This window comes from Macaca mulatta, chromosome 1, assembly GCF_049350105.2.
Source record: "Macaca mulatta isolate MMU2019108-1 chromosome 1, T2T-MMU8v2.0, whole genome shotgun sequence".
Taxonomy (NCBI): Eukaryota; Metazoa; Chordata; class Mammalia; order Primates; family Cercopithecidae; genus Macaca; species Macaca mulatta.
The window spans coordinates 131,259,595-131,282,364 of NC_133406.1; the positions used below are offsets into that span (position 1 = coordinate 131,259,595).

Below are 22,770 nucleotides of genomic sequence, written 5' to 3' on the forward strand. Positions count from 1 at the left end.
TTAGTAAAAACTGTAATATTGTAAATGTAGAAATTTTAAAATGGAGGAAAGAGCTCACTTGGCCTGTCATCAGTGGAGAAGGGTGCTGCCTGGAGAGTCATTTGGCCATTTCCCAAGAGACTTTGGGAGGTTGCGTTACTTGAGTGAGTATACTATAGTCCAGAGCCAGAGTTTGATTTCCAGCATTGCAGGCTTAGAAACTGATTTCATCAGCAAATAGCACATTCATCTCTCTGGGTACACTCACAGAATCCAAACTTATAAGACCAGTGTATGAAAACGGATACCAGTTTATAGAGGTAAGTAAAACTTGCACCTATATGATCAGCACATTCTTCCTTCTCTAGGCATACACATGTAGGAAATGAAAACAACATTATGAGGGTGAATGACAGTGAGGGGGGTTACATGAATGCATTGTCTAGAGCAGTGGTCCCCAACCATTTTTGTGCCAGGGACCAGTTTTGGGGAAGACAGTTTTTCTATGGACTGGGGTGAGGGTGATGGGGGATGGTTTTGTGATGATTCAAGTGCATTACATTTATTGTGCACTTTATTTCTATTATTATTATATATTTTTTATACACGCGCCCATCTAATTTACTTCATTTCATTAATTAATTAATTTATTTATTTTGAGACAGAGTCTTGCTCTGTTGCCCAGACTGGAGTGCAGTGGGACGATCTTGGCTCACTGCAACCTCTACCTCCCAGATTCAAGCGATTCTCCTGCCTCAGCCTCCTGAGTAGCTGGAATTATAGGCACCCGCCACCACGCCCGGCTAATTTTTGTATTTTTAGTAGAGACCGGTTTTCACCATGTTGGTTGGTTAGGCTGGTCTCGAACTCCTGACTTCGTGATCTGCCCACCTTGGCCTCCCAAAGTGCTGAGATTACAGGCGTGAGCCACTGTGCCCTGCCTAATTTTTTTTTTCTTAAAGAGATGCAGTCTTGTCATGTTGCCCAGGCTCATCTTGAACTCTTAGACTCAAGCCATCCACCCGCCTCAGCCTCCCAAAGTGCTGGGATTACAAGTTTCAGGCACTGCACCCAGCCTAAAACCAAGAACTTTTAAAAGCTCTGCCCACATCACAGAACATACCCATTTTTCTAGGTCTGATTTTCTTAGAGTCCCCATGTTTTCCTTCTTGCCACAAATAGATACTGGAAGTGTGGATGATCAGGGAACAAGGTGTTAAATGTGTTGTTGAAGGCTGCTGCTTTTCCTGGGCCCTTGTAAATGACTATATGAGTATTCACACCATTAAATTATGTGATAGGGCAGTCTGGGCGACATAGCGAGACCCCCATCTCTACAAAAATAAGAAATAAAATTAGTCGGGTGCAGTGGCATGCCCTTGGAGTCCTAGGTACTTGGGAGGAGTGGTCCTAGATGGGAGGACCACTTGAGTCCAGGAGTTCGAGGTTACAGTGAGCTATGATTGCACCACTGCAAACATGTGAGACCCTATCTCAAAAAAAAAAAAAAAAAAAAAAAAAGCTGTGCCCAGTCCTGTAAATCTAGCACCTCTGGAAGCCAAGGTGAGAATCGTTTGAAACCAGGAATTCAAGATCAGCCTGGGCAATATACTGAAACCCTGTCTCTTAAAAAAAAAGAAAAAAGAAAAAGGCCGGGCGCAGTACCTCACACTTGTAATCCCAGCACTTTGGGAGGCCAAGGCGGGCAGATCACCTGAGGTTGGGAGTTCGAGACCAGCCTGACTAACATGCAGAAACCCCATCTCTACTAAAAATACAAAATTAGCCAGGCATGGCAGTGCACACCTGTAATCCCAGTTACTCGGGAGACTGAGGCAGAAGAATCACTTGAACCCAGGAGGCGGAGGTTGTGGTGAGCCAAGATCGTGTCATTGCACTCTAGCCTATGCAACAAGAGCGAAACTCTGTCTCAAAAAAAAAAAAAAAAAAAAATTAGGGGATTGGCTCAAGGAAAACGTTTTCATATATTGAGTATTTATTTATTAAACACCTATTGTATCTGAGACAGCACAGGTACCATTTTGCTATGTGGTATCCAGATACATGGAATTCTTTTTTTTTTTTTTTGAGACAGTCTTGCTCTGTCACCCAGGCTGGAGTGCAATGGCATGGTCTTGGCTCACTGCAAGCTCTGCCTCCTGGGTTCAAGCAATTCTCCTGCCTCAGCCTCCCGAGTAGCTGGGACTAAGGTTTGTGCCACCACACCCAGCTAATTTTTGTGTTTTTATTTTTGCATTTTATTTTTATTTTTATTTTTGAGATGGAGTTCTACTCTTGTTGCCCAGGCTGGAGTACAGTGGTGCAATCTTGGCTCACTGCAACCTCTGCCTTCCGGTTTCAGGTGATTCTCCTGCCTCAGCCTCCCAAGTAGCTGGGATTACAGGTGACCACCACCACATGCAGCTACTTTTTAAATTTTTAGTAGAAATGGGGCTTCACCATGTTGGCCAGGCTGGTCTCAAACTCCTGACCTCGTGATCTGCCTGCCTCAGCCTCCCAAAGTACTGGAATTACAGGCATGCGCTACCATGCCTGGCCTAATTTTTGTATTTTTAGTAGAGACAGAATTTCACTGTGTTGGCCAGGCTGGTCTCGAACTCCTGGGCTCAAGTGATCTGCCCGCCTCGGCCTCCCAAAGTGTTGGAATTCCTTTGGGTGTGAATCACCGTGCCTGGCATTTTTTTTTTTTTTTTTTTTCCCAAGGCAGAGTCTTGCTCTGTCACCCAGGCTGGAGTGCAGTGGTGCAACCTTGGCTCACTGCAACCTCCACCTCCCAGGTTCAAATGATCCTCCTGCCTCAGCCTCCTGTAGCTGGGATTACAGGGGCACGACACCATGCCCAGCTAATTTTTGTAGAGACAAGATTTCATGGTGTTGGCCAGGCTGGTCTGGAACTCCTAACCTGAAGTGATTGCCCACCTCAGCCTTTCAAAGTGCTGGGATTACAGGTGTGATTCCGATAAATGGAATTCTAAAGTTAGAAATAGGGCTGGGTAAGGTGGCTCATGCCTATAATCCCAACACTTTGGGAGACCTAGGCAGGCAGATCACTTGAGCCCAGGAGTTTGAGACCAGTCTGGGCAACATGGCAAAACCCTGTCTCTACAAAAATTAGCTGTGTGTGGTGACAGACACCTGTAGACTCAGCTACTGAGGAGGCTGAGGTGGGGGGATTGCTTGAGCCTGGGAGGCAGAGGTTGCAGTGAGCTGAGATCATGCCACTGCATTCCAGCCTGGGCAATAAAGCAAGGCCCAGACTCAAATAACTAAATACAATGAAATAAAGTAAGGAGCAAATTTTTTTGTGTTTTACCGGTAGGTTGATAGGAGTTCCTATTTGAACTTTTGTACAAAATCTCATGTTATTTGTAGTACTGAGACTTCTATGTATCATACTTTATTATATTTATACATAATATGATGATTATTTGTGATTACACAGAGAATCTGGTAGACTGCCTTGATATCCTTGGGTACATTCTTTTAGGATCAGAACAATTACTAAAGCAAAAATCATTTTTTCAATTTGTATTTGCATGACCATTTTAGATAAATAACTGAAATTTTATTGGAAAGAGCCTGCATAGTTACTGACCAAACTCTAAAAGAAATGCTAATGCTATACTTATTTTTTCTGAAATAGGGTTTTCGTAAGTATTTTGGAGGCATGTGAACTTATAAGACACCAATCAAGACTTGTTTTGGTGATTATGACATTTCTTCCATCTTTATAGGAAGTTCTACTAAATGGTCACAAGCTTATTACTGGAAACTTTCTAACCTTATCCTAAAACAACTATCTGAAATTATGATGCTTAATGTGCTTTATGTATTACTAACATTTCCTAACATTTAGTTTCCCCTTTTAAAAATTTTGACATATGGCCGGGCATGGTGGCTCACACCTGTAATCCCAGCACTTTGGGAGGCCAGGCAGGCGGATCACGAGGTCAGGAGATGGAGACCATCCTGGCTAATAGGGTGAAACCTCGTCTCTACTAAAAAAAAAAAAAAAAAAAAAAAGGATACAAAAAATTAGCCGGGCGTGGTGGTGGGCGCCTGTAGTCCTAGCTACTCGGGAGGCTGAGACAGGAGAACGGCGTGAACCTGGGAGGCGGAGCTTGCAGTGAGCCAAGACTGTGCCACTGCACTCCAGCCTGGGTGACAGAGTAAGACTCCGTCTCAAAAAAACAAAAAAAAAATTGACATATTTCACTGACTTGATTATAGTGGATTTTTCCAAAATAATTTATTTTATTTATTTTTATTTTCAAGAATATATAAGATATTTACTTAATATAAATAACAGCATATCTCATTTATGTATAACTAAGTTTTTGTTTAGAGGTCTAGATAGGAGCCCTGGAAGACTGAGGTAATTCTACCTCTGTTGCCCAGACTGGAGTGCAGTAGTGCGATCTCGGCTCACTCCAACCTTTGCCTCTTGGGTTCAAATGATTCTCCTACCTCAGCATCCTGAGTAGCTGGGACTACAGGCATGCACCACTAGGCCCTGCTAATTTTTGCATTTTTCAGTAGAGACAGGGTTTCTCCATGTTGGCCAGGCTGGTCTTGTACTCCTGACCTCAGGTGATCTGCCCCTCTCAGCTTCCCAAAGTGTTGGGATTACAGGTGTGAGCCACCATGCCTGGCCCTTGAATCTGTTTAAAGGAGAAGCAGCAGTGGTGGTGCTTTGTTCTCCTAAAGCCTCACTTAGGTTAATTCCATATCTTGGTTAGGTGCTACTGTCTCTGAAGCACAAAGCTCTTTGATGTGTGTATGTATGTGCGTGTTCTAGTAATGGGAGTGGAGCTTCTAAAACACGTTCTCTTAGCTCCACAAACTTCCCCTGAATTCCTTGAGGCAAAGTTTCCTAGCTTGGGCTTGTACTCAGACTCCTGTCTCCTGTTTGGGGAAAACCAAAAACTTCTATTCTCCTTTTTAGAAATAACATTTGAGAATCATATTAAAAGAGGTCCACCTTAGCCTATAGGCATTTAAGTCACAAGGCACAATGAATCATTCTGTCTTGTAAGAACCTGCATTTCCAAATGATGCCTAACCTAGTTCCTGACCCAGAACTGGCATTCAGTTAATATTTGGTGAATGATTGAGGCAGTATCTTGGGATCTGAGGACAGTCCTTCATCTAAGCAAGCCTTGTCCTCTTTGAACAATTGACTGCTATTGCAGCAACTAGAGTGAAAGACAAGAAGATCTAATCTTAACCAGTGGGGCTGAGTATAGAAGCAAAGGTGATACCTTAGGCTACCAGCTATTAAGGTTGTAACGTAAACTTTGATGTTACATTAAGAAACAAATATACAGTCAATGCATTTATAAGTGTGCAAGTGATAAGATGTACCAGATGTCTTGTGTTTCAGTGCCTCTTTCTCTCCTTCCACCTTCTTTTTTCCAGAAATATAATGGTGATATATTGAACAATGCTGAATTCCTATGCATTGAAAATGAATATGCAAATAGCACTATGCTATAGGTTATGGAGAATATAAACATTAATAAGACTTCTTGTCTTCTCTACCTTGTCAGAATAGGGTCCATTGTATTCAAGCTAAAATTTCTGGCTGAGCATGGTGGCTTAAGCCTATAATCCCAGCACTTTGGGAGGGAGTACAGTGACACAATCATGGGTCACTGCAATCCTCAACCTTCCAGACTCAAGCGATCCTCCTGCCTTAGCCTCTCTAGTAGTTGAGATAACGTGTTACCATGCCCGGCTATTTTTTTAATTTTTATTTTTAGTCAAGATGGGGTCCCACTATGTTGCCCAGTCTGGTCTCAAACTCCTGGGCTCAAGGGATCCTCCCGCCTTGACCTCCCAAAGTACTGGGATTACAGGCATCAGCCACTGTGTCTGGTGCAAAATTTCTTAAAACAATTAGCCAGGCAAGGTGGCTCATACCTGTAGTCCCAGCTACTCAGGAAGCTGAGGCCAGAGGATAGTTTGAGCCCAGGAGTTTGAGACTGCAGTGAGCTATAATCATGCCATTATACTCTAGCCTAGGTGACACTTTAGCCTGGGTAAGAAAGTGAGACTCTGTCTCTTAAATAAATAAATACTAAAATAAAATTTCCAGTTAATATAGTGTGGTAGAATGAGGCAGAGCATGGTGGCTCATGCCTCTAATCCTAGCACTTTAGAGGCTGAGGCTGGCAGATCACCTGAGGTCAGGAGTTTGAGACCAGCCTGGCCAACATGGTGAGTCCTCGTCTCTACTAAAAATATAAAAATTAGCTGGGTGTGGTGGTGCATGCCTGTAATCCTAGCTACTCAGGAGGCTGAGGCGGGAGAATCGCTTGAACCAGGGAGGCAGATCTTGAAGTGAGCTGAGATTGCACCACTGCACTTCAGCCTAGGTGGCAGAGTGAGACTCCCTCTCAAAGATAAAAAAATAATAATAATGTAGTAGAATAGAAAAAGAAAGTTTTATGAGTCAGAATGTCTCTGCTACATACTAGCTGTGTGACCTTGGGCAAGTTATTTAATCACTCAAATGGGAATAATTAATAGGTGTTTTAAGGGAGATTATGAGGTTTAAATAAGAACATAAGCAAAGCATTTCCGTTTGTGTTCAATGAATGCCAAAGCCAATCTAATACCTCATTGGGATTCTCCTTCCTTCCTTCCTTCCTTCCTTCCTTCCTTCCTTCCTTCCTTCCTTCCTTCCTTCCTTCTTTCCTTCCTTCCTTCCTTCCTTGTTTCCTTCCTTCCTTCCTTCCCTCCCTCCCTCCCTCCTTTCTTTCTTTCCCCTTCCTTCCCTTCCTTCCTTCCTTCCTTCCTTCCTTCCTTCCTTCCTTCCTTCCTTCCTTCCTTCCTTCCTTCCTTCCCCTCCCTCCCGCCCGCCCGCCCTCCCTTCCTTCCTTCCTTCCTTCCTTCCTTCCTTCCTTCCTTCCTTCCTTCCTTCCTTCCTTCCTTCAGATGTCACTGTAGCAGTCTTATATTTGCAACTCAAGGAATCAAAGCAGCTCAATATACAGGTCACCTAACCAAGATTTCTTTTTTTTTTTTGAGAGAGAGTCTCACTCTGTCTCCTAGTCTGGAGTGCAGTGGTATGATCTCAGCTCACCGCAATCTCCGCCTCCCAGGTTCAAGCAATTCTCCTACCTCAGCTTTCTGAGAAGCTGGTATTACAGGCACCCACCACTACTCCCAGATAATTTTTGTATTTTTAGTAGAGGTGGGGTCTCATCATGTTGACCAAGCTGGTCTCGAACTCCTGATCTCAAATGATCCACCCGCCTCAGCCTTCCAAAGTGCTGGGATTACAGGTGTGAGCCATGGTGCCTGGCCACGAAGGTATTATTATTATTATTATCATTATTATTATTTTTGGGACAGAGTCTCTCTGTGTTGCCCAAACTGGAGCGCAGTGGTGCAATCTCGGCTCACTGCAATCTCTGTCTCCCAGGTTCCAGCGATGCTCCTGCCTCAGCATCCTGAGTAGCTGGGATTACAGGCACCTAACGCCACGCCTGGATAATGTTTGTATTTTTAGTAGAGATGGGGTTTCACCATGTTGGTCAGGCTGGTCTCAAACTCCTGACCTTGTGATCCAGCCACCCTCGGCCTCCCAAAGCACTGGGATTACAGGCGTGAGCTACTGCGCCTGGCAAAGGTTTTTTTTTTTCTTTTTTTTTTTTTTTCTTCTGAGACGGAATCTTGCTCTGTCACCCAGGTTGGAGCGCAGTGTCACGATCTCGGCTCACTGCAAGCTCCACCTCCTGGGTTCACGCCATTCTCTGGCCTCAGCGTCCCAAGTAGCTGTGACTGCAGGCGCCCAACACCATGCCCAGCTAATTTTTGTATTTTTTAGTAGAGACGGGGTTTCACTATGTTGGCCAGGCTGGTCTTGAACTCCTGACCTCGTGATCCAACAGCTTCGGCCTCCCAAAGTGCTGGGATTACAGGTGTGAGCCACCACACCCGGCAAAGGTATTTTTTAAACTACCACATTTACTCCGAAGCCCCTTCATCTCCTTCAGCATCCCACCAATGAAGCACATGTTCTGCTTAGCTAGATAAAAAGGTGAGGCACACTTTGCACTGCTGACATCACAGGAAAGCTGTCTATAAAACTATACTTCTGATACTGGGCTCCAGCTTTGTTCTCACAGGTCATCATCCTCATCCGGGAGATCAGCTGTCTGAGCAAACTCTAAGTCTTCTTTCCGTGGAAGACAATAGATTTTGCCTTCACTTTCCTGTCCTTAATATCCACTTTGTTGCCGTACAACACGATGGTGATGATTTCACACACTGGCACCAAATCTCTCTACCAGTTAGGCACATTCTTGTGTGTAATTCTTGATGTTACATCAAACATTATGATGGCACACTGGGCTACGGCTTGGATATAACAGCCATCTCTGTCCACCACATTTCTCCTGGCCGGCTGTATCCCATTTATTGACTTAATACGTTCTCCGTTGGTGTGGAACACTTGGGTGATGAAACTCAACACCCAAGGTGGCTACATAGCTCTCAAATTCACCAGTCAAATGATGTTTCATGAAAGTAGTTTTTCCAGTACCACCACCACCAACCAGTACAAGTTTGAACTAGACCTGGGGCTCTCCCTGGGCAGCCATCATGGCCTTCCTTCCAGAAGTGTCTCCTGCCCGTCGGACTGAGCCATTCTTCCTTTTGAACATTTTAACAATATTTATTCTTCCATACCATAAACATGGGATATCTTTCCATTTATTTGTACCTTCAATTTCTTTTAACAATGTTTTATAATTTTCAGTGGATAGATCTTTGCCTCCTTGGTTAAACTTATTATTATTATTATTATTTGATATGGAGTCTTGCTCTGTCGCCCAGGCTGGAGTGCAGTGGCTGGATCTCAGCTCACTGCAAGCTCCGCCTCCCGGGTTCAAGCCATTCTCCTGCCTCAGCCTCCGGAGTAGCTGGGACTACAGGCGCCCGCCACCACGCCCAGCTAATTTTTTATATTTTTAGTAGAGACGGGGTTTCACTGTATTAGCCAAGATGGTCTCGATCTCCTGACCTCGTGATCTGCCCGCCTCGGCCTCCCATAGTGCTGGGATTACAGGCGTGAGCCACTGTGCCCGGCCTCTTCCTTTTTTTTCAAGCACTATCCCTAGCAGGTGATCGGTTGTCAGATTATCCCTGATTAGTTACTCTTTCTAGAGCTAGTAGAAGATTTAAATATTTAAAGGATGCTGGGCTGGGCATGGTGGCTCATGCCTATAATCCCAGCTCTTTGGAAGGCCAAGGGGAGAGGATCATTTAAGCCCAGGACTTTAAGACCAGCCTGGGCAACAAGGCGAAACCCCGTCTCTACAAAAAAAAAAAAAAAGAAAAAAAAAAGAAAGAAAAAAAAAAAGAAAAATTAGCCGGTCATGGTGACTTGCACCTGTAGTTTTAGCTACTGGAGAAGCTGAGGTGGAAGGATCGCTTGAGCCCAGGAGGCCTAGGCTGCAGAGAGCCATGATTGCCCCACTACACTCCAGCCTGGGCGACATAGCAATACTGTCTCAAAAAAAAAGAAAGAAAGAAAGAAAGAAAATGTAATTAAGTCCTAAAGTTTCAGAATATGAGTCCATGGGGAAAAGGTTCTAACTGATAAAACTGTTGCAAATGGGATAAAAAATGAAGTTAAAAAAAAAAAGGATATTGGTTCTCAAAACTTCTTGTTTAGCATAAAGATTTAGAAGTGGTTTCTTAAATGAACTATACTAGCAAAATAATTGCGAGACTACTTCCAGGATATAACGTATCTGCCTACTTTTTCAATTTATACACTCTGTAATGCATTGTTTGTTGGCTTGTTTTGTTTTCAATATCAAGATCCTGGGTAACATTCAATTATGTTTATATTTATTTGCCTGTCACTTATCATTAAGAGGGTTCATAATGAAGACTTTCTTCCAGGAGTTATTGACTAGGCAATTGAAATTTTGTAGTTCAGCTTTTGTGTGTTGTTTTTCTGAATGCATACGTATTTTTCTTAGAAATGTTTCCTCGGCTGGGTACAGTAGCATGTGCCTGTAATCCCAGCACTTTGGGAGGCCATGGCGGGAGGATTACTTAAGGTCAGCAGTTTGAGACCAGCCTGGCCAACATGGTGAAACCTCGTCTCTACTAAAAATACAAAAATTAGCCGAGTGTGGTGGCACACAAATTAGCCGAGTGTGGTAGCACGTGCCTGTAATCCCAGGTACTGAGGGCTGAGGCAGGAGAATCGCTTGAACCCAGGAGGCAGAGGTTGCAGTGAGCTGAGATTGCACCACTGCACTCCAGCCTGGGTGACAGAGTGAGACTGTCTCAAAGAAAAAAAAAGAAGGCCAGGCACAGTGGCTCGTGCCTGTAATCCCAGGACTATGGGAGGCTGAGGCAGGCGGATCACGAGGTCAGGAGTTCGAGACCAGCCTGACGAACATGGTGAAACCCCGTCTCTACTAAAAATACAAAAACTAGTTGGGCGTGGTGGTGCGCTGTAGTCCCAGCTAGTCTGGGGGCTGATGCAGGAGAGTCGCTTAAACCCAGGAGGAGGAGGTTCAGTGAGCTGAGATTGCACTACTGCACTCCAGCCTGGGTGACACAGTGAGACGCCATCTCAAAAAAAAAAAAAAAAAAGAAAGGAAAAAAAAATGTGTATCTTCAAGCTCTCGCTTCTTTTATCTTGAATTGGACAAAATTTTGTATTCCCAGAAATATGGTTTAAATTTTATTTTTAATTTTTATGATTACATAATAGTTGTACATATTTCTAGAGTAAATACAATGTGTAATGATCAAATCTGGGTAATTGGGATATCCATCACCTTAAACATGCATTATTATTATTAAGAGACAGGGTCTCAATCAGTCACCCCAGTGGGAGTGCAGTAGTGTGATTATAGCGCACGGTAGCCTCGAACTTTGAGCTCAAACTATCATCCCAGTTCAGCCTCTCAAGTAGCTAGGACTGCAGGTGTGTCTCGCCATGTCTAATTTTTTATTCTCGTTTTTGTAGAGAGGGAGTCTCACTATGTTGCCAGGCAAGTCTCTAACTAGTGGCCTTAAGTGAGCCTAAGCCTCCCAAAGTGCTGGGATTTCAGGCATGAGCCACTGTGCCCAGGCATTTATTATTTCTTTTATTTTATTTTTTGAGACAGAGTCTTGCTCTGTCACCAGGCTGGAGTGCAGTGGCCCAATCTCAGCTCATTGCAACCTCTGCCTCCCAGGTTCAAGTGATTCTCCTGCCTCAGCCTCCTGAGTAGCTGGGACTACAGGCACGCACCACCACACCCGGCTAATTTTTGTATTTTTAGTAGAGACAGGGTTTCACCATGTTGGCCAGGATGGTCTTGATCTGCCCACCTCGGCCTCCCAAAGTGCTGGGATTACAGGCGTGAGTCACTGCGCTTGGCCTGCCATTTACTATTTCTTTGTGTTGGGAACATTCTGAATCTTCTCTTCTAGCTATTTGGAAATATAGAATAGATTACTGTTAACTATAGTCACCCAATTATGCTATCGAGCACTAGAATTTATTCCTGCTATGTAACTGTAGTTTTGTACCCATTAACCTCTTTATTCCCCCTTCGCCCTCCACTCACTTTCCAGCCTCTGGTAACCACCATTGTATTCACTACCTCCATGAGATCCAATTCTTTTAGTTCCCACATATATGTGAGAACGTGCAATATTTGTCTTTTTGTGCTTTGCTTGTTTCACTTAACATAATGTCCTCCCGTCCCATCCATGTTGCTGCAAATGACAGGATTTCATTCTTTTTTATGGGTGAATAAGATTGCATTGTGTGGCTGGGCGTGGTGGCTCATGCCTTTAATCCCAGCACTTTGGGAGGCCGAGGCGGACGGATCATGAGGTCAGGAGATCGAGACCATCCTGGCTAACACGGTGAACCCTCATCTCTACTAAAAATACAAAAAAAAAAAAAAAAAAAAAATTAGCCGGAGGTGGCGGCGAGCGCCTGTAGTCCCAGCTACTCGGGAAGCTGAGGCAGGAGAATGGTGTGAACCCGGGAGGCGGAGCTTGCAGTGAGCCGAGATCGCACCACTGCACACTAGCCTGGGCGGCAGAGCGAGACTCCATCTCAAAAACAAAAAAACAAAGATTGCGCTGTGTATATGTACCACATTTTCTTTATCCATTTGTCTGTTGATTGACCTAGGTTGATTCCATATTTTGGCTATTGTGAATAGTACTGCAATAAGCATAAGCATGGGAGTGCCAGAAATATTTTTAATGTTTATTCTCTTTACCAGACTGTTACCCCATTTTCCCCTTTTGGGAGGTCCAGCTCACTCTGGACTTTCGCCTCTGTGAGGATGATTTTTTTTTTAATTTTCTTTGTGAGACGGAGTCTCACTCTGTCACCCGGGCCTGAGTGCAATGGCATGATCTCGGCTCACTGCAACCTCCATCTCTCGGGTTCAAGCGATTCTCTTGCCTCAGCCTACCGAGTAGCTGGGATTACAGGCAGCTTGCCACCACACCCGGCTAATTTTTGGATTTTTAGTAGAGATGGGGTTTCACCATGTTGGCCAGACTGGTCTCAAACTCCTGACCTCAGGTGATCCTCCCGCCTCAGCCTCCTAAAGTGCTGGGATTGCAGGCATGAGCCGCCGCGCCTGGCCGAGGATGATGTTCTTACAGGTTTGTGTAATTGTATTCTTCCTTATGGTTATACTTCCTGGATGCTTAATTCAGCTTGGTTGAGCATCACGTATATTTGTGGAATAAGTGGCTTACAACCAACAGGGGTAGATAAAACTGAACATGTTAAATGTTAAGTAACTGAAAAATGCTTTCAAGGCAGATCACCTTTACAAAATGAGAAACCAGAAAGGGGACAAACTACTGGAGTTTTCTGGGATGAAGTGGGACCTAGGAAAGCAGCGAGAGAAGGGTAGAAGGCGACATTAATTTCATTCACCTTTATTAATTATCTGGGAGGAGTACGAAGAGTCAATCCTAATGCGCAGTCTTCTCTGTTTGGAGGCGACAACCCCGTTAGTGCTATTTTGGGACATGGGGTCACCGACCTGCTACGGGTCTAACTCCCTGCCACTGGTCTCACGCTATTGACGCGCGCGTCCTGCTGGTTCCCCCCGCCCCTAGCCGGTCTTTCCAAGCCCGCCCCGCCCCCCGCCCCGCGCAGGCTTTGGGTCCGCCCCGCCCCGCCCCGCCCCGTCCAGCCCAGCCCCGCCCAGCCCACCCCAGCCGACTCGCCCTTCGGCTCAGGCACCTGCCTGGCCGCCCCGCGCGGCGGGGTCCTGAGGCGCCTCGGGGAAGCGCGGCGATTGGCTGCCGCTCGCGGGTAGAGCTCGGCTCCCCGGCATTTGACAACCGCAGTCTGCAAGAGGCTGAGCTGAGCAGTCGCGGGGCCGGGAGGGGCCGACGTGAGAAGGACGGGTTGACTAACTGATGGATTGACGCGCGGGCGGCAGGAGGGAGGACCGACGCCAAACCCAGACCGCCGCCCTCGTGCTCCCGCCGCAGACCGGAGCCGGCCGCTTCGGTGCCCTGGCCGCCGGCCTCCCAGCCGCGTTCTCCTCCGTCGCTCCTCCGGGCTTGCCCTGGAGCCCTCAGGTGAGTGTGTCCGGGAGGCGGAGGCGGGGTCGGACAGCTGCACACCTCGGGTTGCCATGGTCACCCGTCGCCTCCTGTCACCACCTGACACGGCTTCGACTGGGCGGCCCCGAGGGCTGTTTGCGGCCCCAGAGAGGGGTCTTTAGTAGGCTTGGGTGCCGACTGGGAGGGGACTGGGGTCGTGGGTGAGGCCCCAGCATCGCGGGATGAGGACCTGCGAACTGCTGGGCCCCGGTCCGAGGTCACCGCTCCTGGACCACACCTTTCTCACATTACCAGTCGGTTTCTGGGGGCAGAGCGACACCCCTCGCCCTGGCACCGAGCAGCAAGTGAGCTCGAGGTTCGTGCCCATTTCGCCGCTGCGCCGATTCTTCCTTCCTCGCCCCTTGGTCGAGCCCGTGCTAGAACTGAGGGGCGCGCTCGCGTCCCTTTCTAGGCACGCCTTGGCCCGGAGGAGGAGAGGGAGCGGCGGGGCTGGGAGCCCCGCTGGGGCCGGGTTTGGCTTTTCTTACATCAGTGGTCTCTGGGAGCAGGCCTTTGGGGGTCTGGGTGTGGTCGCGGAAAGGGGCAGCGACTCGATTTAGAACTGGGATTGTACTGGAGGGGCGCCTGCGTAGAAGAACGCAAGGTTGTGGAACTCAAAGGGTTAAACCTCTTCTCTTTATTGGGGAGAAAAATATTGGAACTCTATCTCTGGGGCGAGGCCGTGGGCAAAGGGGGCGGGGGCGGGGGCGAGGGTTGGCCAGGGCGGCATTTGGGCTTTTGACCAGATGATTTTTGCTTCTCTGTACACAGACATGCAGTTAGTAACCGTGCATGGTATCTGAGGGGACCTTTTTTTTTTTTTTTTGGCAACTTGGTTTTCTCTGCGTAATGAAAGGAGAAGTCTTTGTTCCACCCAGATTCATAGATTGTGATCCTAATAGTTATTTCTCTCTTTGTTGTAGACTCTGTAGAATGCCTCAAAAAGTTAATGGCACATAAATGAACATGTAGGTTTAAAAAATGCTATAAATCTTTTTTTCACAGTAAATCCAAGTAGAATTTTTTTGTCTCCAGCGTTGGCATATGTTGCATTGACATTTTACTAAGAAGGAGAAACGCCTAAGAGCCCATTTTCCTTTATATGGCATATTTTCGAGGTCTCATTTAGGAAGAAGATGAAATGAGTAATTCTACCTTAGGTTTGGGAGGTTAGGATAGATTGCTTCCAATAGGAAAGAAACATTATTACACGGTAATGGAAAAGTCAAGCCACAACAGTATATTGTTAGGTAGAAAAACCAAAACCCAGACACTTGAATTTGGATGCCATTATGAAGACGTAAGTTTTTTTTTTTTTTCTTTTTTGACAGGATTTTAACCTATGTTTGTCTCCCACTGGTCCATTTCCTGGTTCTTTTCTCCCTCGTCTTAAAAACCAGTACTGTTAAGAATGTGCCATAAGAGAACAGGGGTACAATCCTATGTTACTACTTACATAATGGTGTTCAACCTCTTTTCCTGTTTGTGAAATAGAGTTTATTAGTTATTTAATGGACAGCATGTGAAATACTTAATGTATGCTGCAGTTTCAGAAACGCTTTAGTTATGAAAAGATTTGAAGTTTTCCTTAGTAGATCAGTAAGCTGAAAAATCAGATTACCTGTATTTGAGCTTTCTTTTGCTACGGACTGCATTCTTGTAAGAGCTACTAAGCCTAACATTGACTAATGTCTCATTCCGTAAAATAGTGATAATGCTTGCTATTGTTTTAGTTTGAGAATGGGCTCTGAGTTGAAAGCACTTTGGAAGGCATCTGTTGATTACCTTTTTTTTTTTTTTTTTTGAGACGGAGTCTCTCTCTGTCATCCAGGCTGGAGTTCAGTGGCACGATCTCAGCTCACTGCAGCCTCCGCCTGCTGAATTTAAGTGATTCTCCTGCCTCAGCCTCCCAAGTAGCTAGGATTACAGGTGCCTGCCACCACGCCAGGCTAATTTTTGTATTTTTAGTAGAGACGGGGTTTCACCATGTTGGCTAGGCTAGTCTCGAATTCCTAGCCTCAGGTGATCCACCCTCCTTGGCCTCGAAAAGTGTTGGGATTACAAGCGAGAGCCACCGTGCCTGACCCTGTGTATTATTTTTGAACAGAAGACTTAAACCCAGGTCTTCAAACTCCAAATCCAATGCTGGCCCACACCTGAGGATACTTCAGTTTTGAGACTATTACACTGAATAGCCAAAGCTTGCATATTTCAACTAATTTTTCTCTATATTGAGTTTGTTTTTGTTGAAATGAAAAGATATCCTTTAAAAAGGATTTATACCGGCCGGGTGTGGTGGCTCATGCCTGTAATCCCAGCACTTTGGGAGGCTGAAGCGGGCGGATCACCTGAGGTCAGGAGTTTGAGACCAGCCTGGATAACATGGTGAAACCCTGTCTTTATCAAAAATACAAAAATTAACTGGGCATGGTGGCATGTGCCTGTAATCCCAGCTACTCGGGAGACTGAGGTAGGAGAATCGCTTGAACACAGGAGGTGGAGGTTGCAGTGAGCCAAGATTGTGCATGCCACTGCACTCCAGCCTGGGCGACAAAGCAAGACTCTGCCTCAAAAAAAAAAAAAAAAAGGAATTTATACCACACACTCCCTTAAAACCTTTCTTTTGTGTTCTATAGTCTTGTTCACCGTAAGAGCTCGATCATTGTATCCCAGTTTGTAGCGTGTTGTTAATACTTAGTAAATACTCCTCAGTCATTACCTACCTGAACTTCCCCTGTTTAAATGGCTTCAGATGAATATTATCACAAGTAGGAGTTTCTTCATATGGTACGTTTAACATAATTGATCTCAATGAACTTTCCAATATTATTTTTTATTATTATTATTATTATTATTAGAGACAGAGTCTCGCTGTGTTGCCCAGGCTGGAGTGCAGTGGTGTGATCTTGGCTCGCTGCAACCTCTGCCTCCCAAGTTCAAGTGATTTTCCTGCCTCAGCCTCCCAAGTAGCTGGGATTGCAGGTGCACACACCTCCACACTTGACTAATTTTTTTATTTTTAGAAGAGACAGGGTTTCACCATGTTGGTGAGGCTGGTCTCGAACGCCTGGTCTCAAGTGATCCACCCACTTCGGCCTCCCAAAGCGTTGGGATTATAGGCGTGAGCCACTGCACCTGGCCTATTTATTTATTTTTTGAAACAGGGTCTCACTTTATCGTTCAGGCTGCAGTACAGTGGCGTGATGATAGCCCACTGCAGCCTCAAATTCCTGGGCTCGAGTGATCCTCCTGCCTCAGCCTCCCGAGTAGCTAGGACTACAGGTGCTTGCTACCACACCCAGCTAATTTTTGTATTTTTTGTAGAGATAGGGTTTTGCCATGTTGCCCAGGCTGGTGTTGAACTCCTGGGCTCAAGTGACTTGCCTGCCTTGGCTTCCCAAAGTGCTGGGATTACAGGCATGAGCCACCGCACCTGACTTGATATTTTTTAAATTACTGAAATATTTTCAAAAATAAGTAAGCTTATTCCAAAGTAAATTTTTATACTGCACAGCGCAGTAGCTCTCCCGCAGCAATTCATTAGCAGTCCTTTTGACACATTGTCCTTACCAAGGCTAGGAGCTCTGAAGGGAAGAAATTTACATTTATTGAGCACCAGTTGCATGCTTTCCACTCTGCTAGGAGCTTGTTCTCGTTTTATAAGTCAACATCCTATTTTACAGAGAAATAGTACTGGGCTGGGCGAGGTGACTCATACCTGTAATCCAAGCATTTTGGGAGGAGGCTGAGGTGAGAGAATCACTTAAGCCTAGGTTGACAAGGCTCTACCAGCCTGGGAGACAGTGAGACCCAGTCTCAAAAAAAAAAAAAAAAAAAAAGAAAAAGAAAGAAGGAAAGAAAAAACAGTACTACATGCAATGCAAAAAGACATAAAATTTTATACTATTTATAATTACTCGTTATATAGTACACTTGACGTATGTAACTCAAATAATGTTTTTTTCCTATGGCTAAGTACCATGTTTTGTGACTCTTGTTGATGTGATGAGAAAGAAAAAGAAAGTGGAACCTTTTATAAAATCTTTGTTTTTTTCTTTTTTTTTGAGACAGAGTCTCACTCTGTCGCCCAGGCTGGAGTGCAGTGGCGTGATCTCCTGCCCGCTGCAAGCTCCGCCTCCTGGGTTCACACCATTCTCCTGCCTCAGCCTCCTGAGTAGCTGGGACTACAGGCGCCCGCCACCACGCCCGGCTAATTTTTTTATATTTTTAATAGAGACGGGGTTTCATCGTGTTAGCCAGGATGGTCTTGATCTCCTGACCTCGTGAACCACCCACTTCAGCCTCCCAAAGTGCTGGGATTACAGGCGTGAGCCACTGCGCCCAGTGGTTTTCTTTGAAACTTTAAGAAAAGCTTTGGAAATGAAATTGCTGGAAGTGCAAAAATAGCATTTCACAGATAGATGATGATATAAAGAAATTTTAGGTGTATTCATTGTAAAGAGCCTAGATTATGGGATATGTTAGTTTCACTGTGTATAGTTCTTGATCAGACCACACCTGGAGTGTTGTGCTTTATTTTTTATTTATTTGTGTTTTTGAGATGGAGTCTTGCTCTGTCGCTCAGGCTTTAGTACAGTGGTGTGATCTCAGCTCACTGCAAGCTCCGCCTCCCGGGTTCACACCATTCTCCTGCCTCAGACTACCGAGTAGCTGGGACTACAGGCGCCCGCCACCATGCCCGGCTAATTATTTTTGTATTTTTAGTAGAGATGAGGGTTCACCGTGTTAGCCAGGATGGTCTCAATCTCCTGACCTCGTGATCCGCCCGCCTTGGCTTCCCAAAGTGCTGGGATTACAGGCATGAGCCACCGTGCCTGGCCTATTTATTTATTTATTTATTTTTTGAGATGGAGTCTTGCTCAGTTGCCCTGGCTGGAGTGCAGTGGCGCCATCTCGGTTCACTGCAACCTTCACCTCCCAGGTTCAAGTGATTCTTCTGCCTCAGCCTCCTGAGTAGATTCTCCTGCCTCTCCTGCAGCCTTCCCCTCCCAGGTTCAAGTGATTCTTCTGCCTCAGCCTCCTGAGTAGCTGGGACTACAGGCGCAGGCCACCACGCCCGGCTAATTTTTGTATTTTTAGTAGAGATGGAGTTTCACCATGTTGGCCAGAATGGTCTGGATCTCCTGACCTCGTGATCCACCTGCCTCAGCCTCTTATAGTGTTGGGATTACAGGCGTGAGCCACCGCCCCTGGCCTATTTTGGCCTCTTTAAGAGGGAGATTAACAAATATTTAGAGGAGGATGACAGGAGTGGGAGGGGATCTAGAAGCTACCTTCTGGTGAAGAATGGTTTTTGTAAGGATCAATTAAACAATGAATGTAAGATCCTAAAATAGTACCCAGTAGTTTTTGCATTGTAAACAAAGCAGTTAATCCTGTTTTGGGGATTCTACTTTAGTTGGTACCTTAATATAGATTAGAACTTTTGAGATCTAATCCTTTAATATGTATATATTTTTCATTTTCATAGTTCTTTTTTGCTTTAAAATTAAAAATTGAGCCAGGTGAGCTGGCATATGCCTATAGCCTTAGCTACGCAAGAAGCTGAGGCAGAAGAATAGATTGAGCACAGGAGTTTGAGGCAGTAGTGTGCTATGAACAGGCCTGGGAATAGCAACTACACTCTAGTTTGGGCAACATAGTAAGACTCCTTCTCTTAAAAAAGAAGAAGAGGGCCGGGCGCGGTGGCTTAAGCCTGTAATCCCAGCACTTTGGGAGGCCGAGACGGGCGGATCACGAGGTCAGGAGATCGAGACCATCCTGGCTAACATGGTGAAACCCCGTCTCTACTAAAAATACAAAAAAAATTAGCCGGGCGAGGTGGCGGGCGCCTGTAGTCCCAGCTACTCGGGAGGCTGAGGCAGGAGAATGGTGTGAACCCGGGAGGCGGGGCTTGCAGTGAGCTGAGATCCGGCCACTGCACTCCAGCCTGGGCAACAGAGCCAGACTCCGTCTCCAAAAAAAAAAAAAAAAAAAAGAAGAAGAAGATACGAAATTAAAAATTGGCTGGGCACAGAGGCTCATGCCTGTAATCCCAGCATTTTGGGAAGCCAAGGTGGGCGGGTCACATGAGGTCGGGAGTTTGAGACCAGCCTGGCCAACATGGTGAAACCCCGTTTCTACTAAAAATACAAAATAGCTGGGCGTGATGGCGGGCGCCTGTAATCCCAGCTACTCGGGAGGCCAAGGCAGGAGAAAAAAATTAAAAAGTCTCCTTCAACCCTTTTCTTCTGCTAGATCCTTGCCCTCCACCCCAATGCCATTCCTCTCTTCAGAGATAATCACACTGAACAGTTTGGCATGCATCATTCCAGACCTTTTTTTGTGTGTGGAGTTTTTTTTTTGTTGTTGTTTGTTTGTTTTTTGTTTGTTTTTCCTGAGACAGGGTCTTACTCTTTCGCCCAGGCTGGAGTGCAGTGGTGCAATGTTGGCTCACTGCAGCTTCGACCACCCAGACTCAAACAGTTCTCTCACCTCAACCTTCTGAGTAGCTGGGACCTCAGGCGTGCACCACCACACCTGGCTAATTTTTTTTTTTTTTTTTTTTTTTAAGAGACGGGGTTTCGTCATGTTGCCTTGAACTCCTGAGCTCAAGCTATCCTCTGATCTCAGCCTCCCAAAGTGCTGGGATTATAGGCATCAGTCACTGTGCCCGGCCTCAGACCTTTCTTTGTATATTTATTTAGACACAGAGATATTATGCCTCTCTCCTTTTAAATAAATGGACCTACTTATATTCATTCATTCAACAAATATTTATTGATAGCTATACTATTCTGTGATGCACTTTTCCTTTTTAGGATGTATAGATATGCATCACTGCATTAGTATTCTATAGCAGCAGTCCTCAGCCTTTTTGGCACCAGAGACTGGTTGGTTTACTGGCTTCCTAGAAGAAAATTTTTCCACGGACAGGGGAAGAGGTGGAAACCGTTCTACCTCAGATCAACAGGCGTTAGATTCACATAAGGAGACTGCAATTTAGATCCCTTGTATGTAGGGTCCGTGCTCCTATGAGAATCTAATGCCACTGCTGATCTAACAGGTTGGGGAGCTCAGGCAGTAATGCTTCCTTGTCTGCAGCTCACCTCCTGCTGTGCGGCTTGGTTCCTAACAGGCCATGGATCAGTATTGGTCTGTGGCCTGGGGGTTGGGGACCCCTGTGTTATAGTATAAATTTACTGTAATTTATTTACCGATTCTGCTATTAAGGAGAGTTCCGTTTATTTCTAGTTTTTCTCTATTACAAATAAATTTTCAGGAAACCTCTTTTATTTGCAAGTATTTTTGCAGGCTGGGTTTCTATAAGAATTGGAATTGGGTAGTTTACATTTAACTTTATTTATTTATTTATTTGAGATGGAGTTTCACTCTTGTTGCCCAGGCCAGAGGGCAATGGTGTGACCCCAGCTCACTGCAACCTCCGCCTCCTGGGTTCAAGTGATTCTCCTGCCTCAGCCTCCCAAGTAGCTGGGATTCCAGGCATGTGCCATGACGCCCAGCTAATTTTGTATTTTTAGTAGAGATGGGATTTCACCATATTGGTCAGGCTGATCTCAAAGTCCTGACCTCAGGTGATCCACCCACTTCAGCCTTCTAAAATGCTGGGATTACAGGCATAAGCCACCACGCTCTGCCAACATTTTTGTAGGTAAAAATTTCATGCTGTCAAATTCTCTCAAAAAGTCCATCGCAGTTTACATTCTTTTTTTATTTTTATTTTTTTGAGACAGAGTTTCACTCTGTCGCCAGGCTGGAGTGCAGTGGCGCGGATCTTGGCTCGCTGTAACCTCTGACTGCCTGGTTCAAGCAATTCTCCTGTCTCAGCCTCCCGAGTAGCTGGGATTACAGGCATGCACCACCATGCCCAGCTGATTTTTGTGTTTTCAGTAGAGACTGGGTTTCACCATGTTGGCCAGAATGCTCTCATCTCCTGACCTCGTGATCTGCCCGCCTTGTCCTCCCAAAGTGCTGGGATTACAGGTGTGAGCCACCACATCTGGCCCCCAGTTTACATTCTTAACAACAGTATATGAAGGCATTTGCCCACACTGTTGCCAAAACTAGATATTATCAGGTATTCTTTTTTCTTTTTCAAAACTGGTAGGCCATAAATGGGTACCTCGTTTTACTATGTGTGGAAGTGAGCATGTTGGTACCTTGTTATACAACTATTATTGAGGTTGAGCATCTTTTCATAAATTTATTGATGTTCATAGTTCTTTTGTGAATTGTCTAGGATTTTTGCTCATTTTTCAGCTGGAATTTTGAGGGTATTGATTTTGAAGATGCTATTTATGCTATTTATATGCTCTAGATAATAACCATTTACCTCTTTTTTTTTTTTTTTTTTTGGAGACAGAATCTCACTCTGTTGCCCAGGCTGGAGTGCAGTGGCATGATCTCAGCTCACTGCAACCTCCACCCCCCTGGGTTCGAGTGATTCTCCTGCCTCAGCCTCCCAAGTAGCTGGGATTACTGGTGCCTGCCACTGTGCCCAGCTAATTTTTGTATTTTTAGTAGAGACGGGGTTTCACATCTGGGCCAGGCTGGTCTTGAACTCCTGACCTCATGATCCACCTGCCTCAGCCTCCTAAAGTGCTGGGATTACAGGCGTGAGCCACTGCGCCCGGCCCCATTTATATCTTTATGTGTGTTTTACTTAGTCCTGCTTTGTGCCTTGTCTTTCAACATAATTGTTTGTGGCAAGTTTCTGTTGAATGGAAGATTTACGTTTTACAATTTTTTTTTTTTTTTTGGACAGAGTCTCACTCTGTCACCCAGGCCGGAGTGCAGTGGTGCACTCTCAGTTTACTGCAACCTCCACCTCTTGGGTTCAAGCATATTCCTGCCTCAGCCTCCGGAGTAGCTGGGATTATAGGCACATGCCACCACACCTGGTTAATTTTTGTATTTTTAGTAGAGACAGGGTTTTGCCACGTTGGCCAGGCTGGTCTTGAACTCCTCACGTCAAGTGATCTGCCCACCTGGCCTCCCAAAGTGCTGGGATTATGGGCGTGAACCACCATGCCCGGTCTACATTTTACATTGTTAGTCTCAAAGTTTACAATTTTTTTCTTTATCTTTTCTGCATTACATGACTTAATTGAGCAGTTTGAGTAACAAAATCGTTTTTAT

The 22,770-nt window shown here is 45.4% G+C and overlaps 1 protein-coding gene across 8 annotated transcripts in view; it reads left to right on the forward strand.

The window, feature by feature from the left end:
- Positions 1 to 13,317: 13,317 nt before the first annotated feature.
- Positions 13,318 to 22,770, forward strand: part of WDR47 (WD repeat domain 47) — a 70,713-nt gene continuing 61,260 nt past the window's right edge. For all 8 annotated transcript variants that reach the window (XM_001088345.5, XM_077952146.1, XM_015146604.3 and 5 more), the window contains exon 1: positions 13,318 to 13,587. The gene's annotated coding sequence lies outside the window, so the exon portion shown is untranslated. The remainder of the gene's footprint in view (positions 13,588 to 22,770) is intronic.